Here is a 10,133-nt window from a genome sequence, read left to right on the forward strand (position 1 = left end):
TCTATTGCATTTTCTTTTTAGGTTTTCTTTTTATTGGCTGTTTGCATGATAGTGCTGAGGTCGGGTGCTGCATTATGGCAGTGTCTGGGATTATGCGGTTATTATTGGTAGTGTTTGTGTCGATTGCTGCTGGGGTTTTGTTTAATTCTATTGCATTTTCTTTTTAGATTTGCTTTTTATTATTTTTATCACACCGCTTTGACCAGGCCTGGCACCTGATTTAGCAGATGAAAAGAATTATGAAATAAATAAGAAAATAAATGTTGCACTGGCAGGGAGGTAGAAAGCCAGGATTAGACCAGGAAAAGAAGCAGTCGGTCAAGCAGGATTTTGCATGCTCTGGGGAGGTAGGGAGGAGGTTGGCAATGAGCTTGCAGGCCTAGGATGGTGACGGAGACTCTGGAGGGCCCAGGGTGTAGGTTGAAGGACTAGCAGGGAACAAGTCCACAAGAGCCTTGGGAAGCCCACACCTCTGTGTGTGTGTGTGCTGTGCGGCGCTGTTTTTTCAGGGGGGGGGGGGGAAACATGAGTGGTAGGGGGGTGTGGTGGGCTGTGGGGAGTTGTTGGCAGTGACAGCCTCTGAATAGCCAGTTTGAAGCATTTACAGCTCCAGTCAATGCTAATTCATTATCAGCAGTAATTGTTTCAAGAAAGTGTCCAGTGTTACGTGAAACGCCAGGCCAGATGCTCTTAATAGTCCTGGCTTGGTGATTGCTATAATTTGCAAAACGATTCTGTGTATTTTTTTTGTAGTTATGCTGTGCCTTCTAAAGAGAGAGAGAGAGAGAGAGAGTGGGGAAACCGTGCCATTAGAAGGAAATAATAGCGCTGTCCCTGAAAGCCCATTAGTGCAGAGCTTGTGAAAGAGAACGCTTGCTCTTCTGTAAGCACAGCGCACGACCTCCCCATCACGAGCCTGCACCCCCAGAGCACGCTTAGCTGCAACCATTATTCCAAGGCTGCCGCAGATTTAGAAAAACCGGGATCCAGCTGAGCTGCAAATGCGACAATTCAGAAATTGGAAAATTGGAAATAGAAATAATTCCACTCGGAAAGTGCACAGACGCCAGCGAGGGCCAGGGATCTGCCCAATGCCTCTGCCAACTGAGGAGGAAAACGCCTCTCCCTTTTTTTTTTTTTTTAAATAGGCAAAGCTTTCATGGTTTTCATATTTTTCAAATAGGTTTTCTCCCTTTCACAACAGAAACCACAAAAACTGCTTCAGGTGTTCTCTGATTCTTAAATCCGGGGACCCGGCCACACGGCTCAACCACATCTCCATTCTCATTGCCGTTTCCTGACTTCCATAGCCAGAATCTTGTTAGGGGCCAAAGCAAGGGGCCACATAGCAGATTGTGCCTTGCAGGGACGCCTGAAGCTGGACCTTGCTGGCCTAACTCCTCCCTGCTGTCTGGGATCCAAACTAGCAGGGCATTTTTATAACTAATTCAATTATGTGTTCAGAACTTCCAAAATGTGAAAAAGGTGGACACAAGCCACCAATAGCAATGGGCGGGCTAGGGCAACCGTCCCCATGCATCAGATTGGCCACTGCGAGGTTGATTGAAACCCGTTTGGTGGTGGATGGAGAATGCGATCACAGTTTTCCCTCTGCCCTGTAGCCTGCTGCTTCCACTTTTGCCGGCTTAGGGTGCTTGGTTTGTCCTTTCTCTGGGGCCTGGCCGCAATCAGTGGGTGCTCAGTTGCTCTGGAAGAATGTTTCACGCCAGGAGACCGTTTTATGCGCAGAACGCGCAGCTTTTGCACGCTGCACGCACAGAACGCGTTTCCTCAAGCTCGAGAGCTGGGAATTGGACACAAAGTTCCATCCATTCGAGAGGTAGGAGAAGAAAGATTCGGTCTGTAATGTGTGCTGTAAGCAAATAATCCGGAAAGAGGAACTAATTCCGGAATCATTCAGGCCCAGCGCCTTTGCCATGAAGGGGCTGCTGGAGGAGTAAAATCTTATTTAGCATGTCTATGACTCGAGATGCAGAGGGCAGCTGAACGCTGACCTTTCACCCTTGGAGGTCCAGCTCAAGTACAAGGTCAGTTCCTAAGTGTAATGAGGCTCCCATTTTAGTAGCTGCCTGCACACTCTCCCTTCTCTTCTGGATACTCTCTGTGCAGACGAGACCATGCACTCACTTAGCATAGAAACTGCTTACCTTCTATCCCACGGAGGGTGCTCTTAGTACTGACAGACTCTCAACCTTGCTTTGCATTTTGAAACCTTCATTTCTTGATAAATGACTTTCATTTGAGCTTGCAAGATTGCACAGCCCTCTGAAGCAGATCTAAACAGCTCTTTAGTTAACCTATTTAGTTTGAAAGAATTTTAAGTTCTTAAAGTCAGCGTCATGCACAGGGCCTCCTCGCTCTGCTTCTCTCCTGTGCACTGCTGAGGTCTCGATCCCCTCCTGTATTTCACAGGTTAACAACAGCCACATGGTAAAGAAGAAGCCAGGTTGGTTTGGAAAAGGAAGCTTATTTTGGGGGACTGGCCTAGAACATTGAGCTATGAGTGAGGAAACGTCCGGAGACACAAGCTTCTTGCACTGGCAATCTACAGGACAGTGGCATAGAAAAAGTGAAAAGAACCGCGTTATGTCTCTGTCCAATGCTAGCACAGGGACCCTCAGCTTCAACTTCTTATTGGTGCAGCTCAGCAAGTCACTTTTCTCTAAGAAATGTTTGGATCAATTTCATTGAAACATAGAGCATGATGGCAGATAAAGAGCATATGACCCAGCCACATTTATTTATTTATGTAGACAATTTATATACCGACGTTCCATGTACAGATCACATTGGTTTACAGAGTGACATTCATAGTTATAACTCAGACAATCAAAGATTGGTTACAGGGGTGTTATAGGCAGGCATTAATGTCTATCAAGTGACATTTTTTTAGTACATATTAAAACTGATTTAATGCATAAAGCAGAGCGTACAGACAATTAAAAATGAAAGGACAGTTTTCACATCTTAGTCAGTGGGTTGTTTTGAGAATCTCGCATTCTCTCATTTGATTTGTTCTTCATGATTCGAATATTATCTTTTGTCCTTCTTGTCTTTGTGGTTCTGTATATTCTGATGTTTTTAATTCACATCTCCTGCTCAGCTTCATAGTTCCTTCCTCTCCCTCAGAGATCCCCGGTGCTTGTCCCATGCTTTCTTGAATTCTGATACTGTCCTCAGCTCCACAAGGAGGCCATTTCCTACATCCACCATCTGTTCTACAAATAAATATTTCCTTAGATTACTCCTGAGTCTATCTCTTTTCATCCTCACCCCATGATCCCTCATGCTACAGCATGGAAATTGTGGAGATATTTAAATGTCTCTATCATATATCCCTATCTCACCTTTCCTCTAGGATATACAATTTCAGATTCTTAAGTCTGTCCCCATTATCTTAATTTTGACCCCCTACTGAAAAAGCTCAAACAAGACCTAATAAGGTGATCCCCATAACCATTTCATGACTGGGTTGTATAGCTTTAATAAAAATGAATGTTCTACCCAGAGTTTTATTTTTATTAGAAATGCTTCCTATTAAAATTCAAAATACCTTTTTCTTCCTCCCTAAATGTTATGCTATCATGATTTATTTGGAAAGAGAAGAGGCCAAGGGTATCTCGTAACATATTGTTTGTTCCAAAGGATCAAGGGGGGTTTAACTTGCCAGATTTTACGTTTTATCAAAGAGCAATACAGCTAAAAAATATTTTGTTATGGCCTTTGAATCCCTTAGATAAACGATGGGTATTAATGGAAAAAGCTTGGGCTAGAGCACAGGGTTGGAGGTTGTCTCCTTGGATTATCCAGCAAAGCTTCGTCATGAGCACGAGATTCCACCCTTCTATTGTATCTAGTTTATCTTCTTGGTATGAAATGTTAGAGTCCACTGGTATTTCCTCATCTCCCCGGTCACTTTAATTTAACGCAGTTCTCTAAATGGAATAGCTTGGAATTTTTCCAAATGGATTATTATCAAAATCAATACTGGCTCACACCCCTCATCATAAACTATAACCCCTCAACTCATGACGTAAATACTTCACAACAGTTTTTTAAATTTATTTTTAGGTTTTGATTTAGAGCATTAGAATCAGATACTAAGGTGCTCTCTCTTGTGCAATCTCCAGGCTCTTGCCACAATGAGCTTCAACCTGTAACACCAATGAGCACAATTTTTCACGTCATTTACTATTTCCCATTGAATTTTTTCTTATAATGCAATTCAACACCAATCTTCTTTCCCATCGAATTATTTTAGGTGATCAATTTCAGAACTTATTTTTGCTATTTTTACTTAGCTTGTATTCATCCTCCTAAGCTCTTTCAACTCTTCCTTAGCGCACTGCGATGCCTCCGTTTCACACAGGTTATATTTATTTATTTATTTATTTAAAATCTTTTCTATACCGTTGCTAAGTTAAATACCATCGCAACGGTTTACATGTAGGCACATATTTAATGTCGATAAAAGTGTACTATAGTACATTCTAACAGGTGCCATTAAAGGTTCGGTTACAATATATCAATATACATAGTCATTTAGCGAAGTAGATCATGACCAGATGTACCAAGGTACTTACTCGGGTAGTTTTATTACACATAGTATTATATTTATGCTTATTGTGTAGAGTTCATAGACTAATTTACTGTAAAGTCCTAAGTACTGTGTGTCGGTACCTTTCTGTCTTTTCCTGACTAATTTCGCTCTTTTCACCCGTCTCTTTGTAAAATGCTTGTTTAAAAAGCCATGTTTTTACACTTTTCTTGAATGCCTTGAGATCACTTTGTAGTCTGATCTCTGGAGGCATTGTGTTCCAGATTATGGGTCCTGCTAGTGACAGGGCTCTTTCTCTCACTTGTGTCAGTCTTGCTGTTTTAACTGATGGAATGGTTAGGAGTGTTATGACTACCGGCTGCGGCAAGCCGCGACCGGGACTGGTCACTTACCCCAGCACCCGGACTGACCGCCGACGCTGAGGCCAGCGTCGGGGGTTCCGTGGCATCTTTCCCCGCGCGGCTAAGCTCCGCCCCCTGATGCCTTCTAGGGCCGCGCGGGCGGCTAGGCCTGGAGTTTTAAAGAAACACCTACAGGAAGAAGGTTGATGCCTTCCTGCCATCTACAGCCTGCTGGGGACTATTTAAGGCAAGGTCTGAGCCTTCAGACCTTGCCTTGGCTTCTTGACTCCTGAGTTTGTTCCTGTTCGTGGTTCCTGGTTGTCTCCTTCATACTTGATTCCTGGACTGGCTGCTGTTTCTTCTGGATCTCGACCCCTGGACTGGCTGTGGTACTCTCTGACTCCTGACCCTCTGAACTGGCTGCGGAACTCTCTGACTCTCGAACCCTGGACTGGCTGCGGAACTCTCTGTTTCTTGATTTCTGGACTGTCTACAGTACTCTCTGGCTCTTGGTTCCTGGCTGGGCTACTGAGGAATCCTTGGTTCTAGCTCTTCGACCTGCTGAAGGCGTCAGCAACTGTCAGCAACTGCTTTCTCGACCCGCTGGAGGCACCAGCTATCTGGAGAACATGACCGGCAAGAGGCGCCTGCATCCAGATCTCCCTCAAACCTACCAGCAACTCCGAGAACTGGCCTCGCCTACCGATGGTGGCCTAACGGACATCGCCGGACCAAGGGTCCACACCTCTGAGCATAACAAGGAGTGCTTTATTTGCTGATCGGAGGTTCCTGTGTGGAGTGTGTACCCGTAATGCTGTGTTTAACCAATCTGATTTCTCATCATAAATTAGTTTGTGAATGATACAAAGGGTTTTATATTTAATTCTGTGTTCAACTGGTAGCCAATGTAACTCTGCTAGGGTTTCAGTTATATGGTCCCTCCTTCGTTTTCCGGTTAGTATTCTGGCTGCTGTGTTCTGAAGTATTTGCAGTGGTCTTAATGTCGTATTAGGTAGTCCTAGCATAAGGGCATTGCAGTAGTCTGTGCTGGAGAAAATTAGTGCCTGTAGTATTGTTCGGAAGTCATTTTGTGTTAGTAGTGGTTTAAGTTTTCTGAGTACCATGAGCTTTGCATGCCCTTCCTTTACTTTAAGTGATATGTGTTGTTTCACATTGATTTCGGGGTCTATAATTATTCACAAGTTATGTACTTTTCCAGCTAGTTCAATTTTCTGGTTACCTTTGATTATTATTGAGGTTTGACTGATTTCAGAATTTTTTCGTACTAAGTGTATAAATTCTGTTTTATCAATATTAATTACAAGTTCCATTTGTGTCAGTAGTTGTTTTATAATGCTTAGGTACATGTTGGCTAGGTTTAATGTTTTCTCTAAGGTGTCCTCTATGGGTAGAATTAGTTGAATGTCGTCGGCGTAAATGTAGTGGATAATTCCTAGTCCTGCAAGTAAGTGGCATAATGGGAGCATGTATATGTTAAAAAGGGTTGCAGATAGCGCTGATCCCTATGGAACTCCTGTGTTGAGATTAACTTTTTCTGATAAAGTGTTGTTGATCTGAACTTGGAAAAACCTGTTTTTTAGATATGAACTGAACCATTTTAATGTTAGTCTGTGTAATCCGATTTTTCCAGTCTGTTTAGTAGTCTTTTATGGTTTACCATGTCAAAGGCTGCCGATAGGTCGAGCATTATTAGAATATAGTGTTTGTTTACCACTATCAAAGCCTCTTAGGATGTTATCTGTTAGAGAGAGTAGCAGAGTCTCAGCGCTGTAGTGTTTTCGAAATCCGTGTTGAGAGGGGTACAGTATTAGAGTTTAACATGGTTCGCCAATTTTTTGATAAAGGGAGATTAAGACTTTACATCAGTTGCAGGTTCTGGGGGTGAGGATCCCCTTCCTATTTTCCAGCTATTACAGATAAAGGCTTTTTGATAAGAGGAGATTAAGACTTTACGTCAGTTGCAGGGCTCTGGGGGCGAGGATCCCCTTCCTATTTTCCAGTTATTACAGATAAAAGGCTTTTTGATAAGAGGAGATTAAGACTTTACATCAGTTGCAGGGCTCTGGGGGCGAGGATCCCCTTCCTATTTTCCAGTTATTACAGATAAAAGGCTTTTTGATAAGAGGAGATTAAGACTTTACATCAGTTGCATGGCTCTGGGGGCGAGGATCCCCTTCCTATTTTCCAGTTATTACAGATAAAAGGCTTTTTGATAAGAGGAGATTACGACTTTACATCAGTTGCAGGGCTCTGGGGGAGGGGATCCCCTTCCTATTTTCCAGTTATTACAGATAAAAGGCTTTTTGATAAGAGGAGATTAAGACTTTACATCAGTTGCATGGCTCTGGGGGCGAGGATCCCCTTCCTATTTTCCAGTTATTACAGATAAAAGGCTTTTTGATAAGAGGAGATTACGACTTTACATCAGTTGCAGGGCTCTGGGGGCGAGGATCCCCTTCCTATTTTCCAGTTATTACAGATAAAAGGCTTTTTGATAAGAGGAGATTAAGACTTTACATCAGTTGCAGGCTCTGGGGGCGAGGATCCCCTTCCTATTTTCCAGTTATTACAGATAAAAGGCTTTTTGATAAGAGGAGATTAAGACTTTACGTCAGTTGCAGGGCTCTGGGGGCGAGGATCCCCTTCCTATTTTCCAATTATTACAGATAAAAGGCTTTTTGATAAGAGGAGATTAAGACTTTACATCAGTTGCAGGCTCTGGGGGCGAGGATCCCCTTCCTATTTTCCAGTTATTACAGATAAAAGGCTTTTTGATAAGAGGAGATTAAGACTTTACATCAGTTGCAGGCTCTGGGGGTGAGGATCCCCTTCCTATTTTCCAGTTATTACAGATAAAAGGCTTTTTGATAAGAGGAGATTAAGACTTTACATCAGTTGCAGGTTCTGGGGGCGAGGATCCCCTTCCTATTTTCCAGTTATTACAGATAAAAGGCTTTTTGATAAGAGGAGATTAAGACTTTACATCAGTTGCAGGGCTCTGGGGGCGAGGATCCCCTTCCTATTTTCCAGTTATTACAGATAAAAGGCTTTTTGATAAGAGGAGATTAAGACTTTACATCAGTTGCAGGGCTCTGGGGTGGGGATCCCCTTCCTATTTTACATTTTTTACAGAAGAAAAGGCTTTTTGACTCGCCAAACAGTAAAAAGTCTCTGTGGTCAAAAACTGTCAGTATTTGATCAATTGGCCACTGCCCCTTCTCAGGGCGGAGGTTTTATTTCTAAGATCTATAAATTATTGTTATCTGGAGAGATTGATGCCCTGCAGAGGATCAATTCTTAATGGGGAAAACTGGTGAATCAGAGCATCTCAGATGAACATTTTTTCTCGTTCTGTTTGTGTTATCAGCCAGGAGTCCGGTTATAAGATTTGGCATCACTGGTATTCCTGTTACAATGGGGGCAGTTAGCTTATTTAGTCACATGTTGGTGGCAGCGAGAAGGAATGTGATCTGCCACTGGAGATCGTCTACTGTGGAGATCGTGCACTATGGAATCCGTTCCTTTCCAATTATGGGATTTCTATTCCAATGTACCAAAGATCTGGGATCACTTTTTGCTTAAGGTAGACCTGCTCCTTAAAGGAATGCATTGGATACGTTTCTTAATATCTGAGCTAGCACAATCTGGTTAAGGACTCAGGCTAATATTTATTGCATTTATGGTTATTATTAGATGTGCACTGTCAGCTAGCTCTGTGTCATTGTGTACCCGACGAGTTTGACTTTAAAAAAAAATAATGTGAGGGTTGTAATATGGTGAAAGAAAGGTTAAGAGTTCTTGTGCTATGTTATTTATGATATTGTAATTGTTGAATTGTAAATTTGAGCTAATCTGGCAATCCTATCATTTTTAATGTTAAAATTTTAATAAAAATTTAATAAATTAAAAAAAAAAGAAAATTTAAATCTAAAAAAATGTCTGTCCTCATATGCTTTATTATGAAGCCCACCGACCATGTTAGTAGCCCCCTCTGGAGCGACTCCATCCTGTTTCTATCCTTTTGAAGGTGGGGTCTCCAGAACTGTACTCAGTATCCCAAGTGAGGTCTCACCAGGGACCTACACAGGGGCAATATCACCTCCCTTATTCTGCAGACCATTCCTGTGCAGCCAAGCATCATTCTGGATTTTGATATCAACTTATTTGGCTACCTTAAGATCATGAAATATGATCACCCCAAAATCCTGCTTTTGTTTTGTGCACAGAAGAACTTCACTCCTGTACTGTTTTTGTATCCTAAATGCTTAGACTTGCATTTATTAGCATTAAATCTTAGCTGCTAGACTCGGACCATTCTTCACTAAATCCTGCATGCTTTCCATACCTTCCAGGGCAGCTTCCCTGTTTCAGAGTCTGCTGTTATCCACAAAAAGGGAAAACCTTTCTCAATAACACTTCTGCAGTATCGCTCACAAAAATGTTAAACAGAGCTGGAGTGATCCCTATGGCACACCACTGACACCCCCTCTTTTCTGTAAGTGAACTCTGTTTATCACTACCCTTTGGCTCCTCCCACTCAACCAGTTTTTAATGCAGTCAGTCACTCTAGGGCACTGCCAAACGTGCCTAATTTATTTATAAGTGTCAAAGGCCTTGCTTAAGTCCAAGTACACTACATCTAGCACTCTCCCCTGATCCAACTCTCTGGTCACCGAATCAAAGAAATTGATCAGATTCATCTGACAAGATTTACCTCTGGTAAAACCCTGCTGCCTCCGATCTTGAAATCCACTGGAATCCAGAAACTGCACCGTCCTCTGATTCCCTGACTTTGCTCACCACAGAGGTCAGGCTAAGCGGCCGGTAGTTCCCAGCCTCCTCCTTACTTCCTACCTTTACTCTCCCCTGTCCTTTTGAACCATTCCTGACTCTAAATAAGGAGGTAGGAGAAGGAGAGGATGAGAGACAAAGAAAAGTAATGGAGGGAAGGGAAGGAAGAGAATAATGGGGTGGAGGGCTAGATGATGAGGATGAAAGATGAGAGAAGATCTAAGGAAGAGTGAGAAGAGAAGAGCTGGAAATGGAGCTGAGACCCCTAGTGGCGGCGGTGGTAAGTGCATGTGGGGAAGGATCAGGACCCCCCCTGCATTCCTGCTCATGCACAAACATTATCCTCACTGCAGGCTCGCACATGCATGGAAAACACTTTTGCTTTGTTTTATGTTCTCATT

Source organism: Rhinatrema bivittatum, chromosome 8 (genome assembly GCF_901001135.1).
Source record: "Rhinatrema bivittatum chromosome 8, aRhiBiv1.1, whole genome shotgun sequence".
Classification (NCBI taxonomy): Eukaryota; Metazoa; Chordata; class Amphibia; order Gymnophiona; family Rhinatrematidae; genus Rhinatrema; species Rhinatrema bivittatum.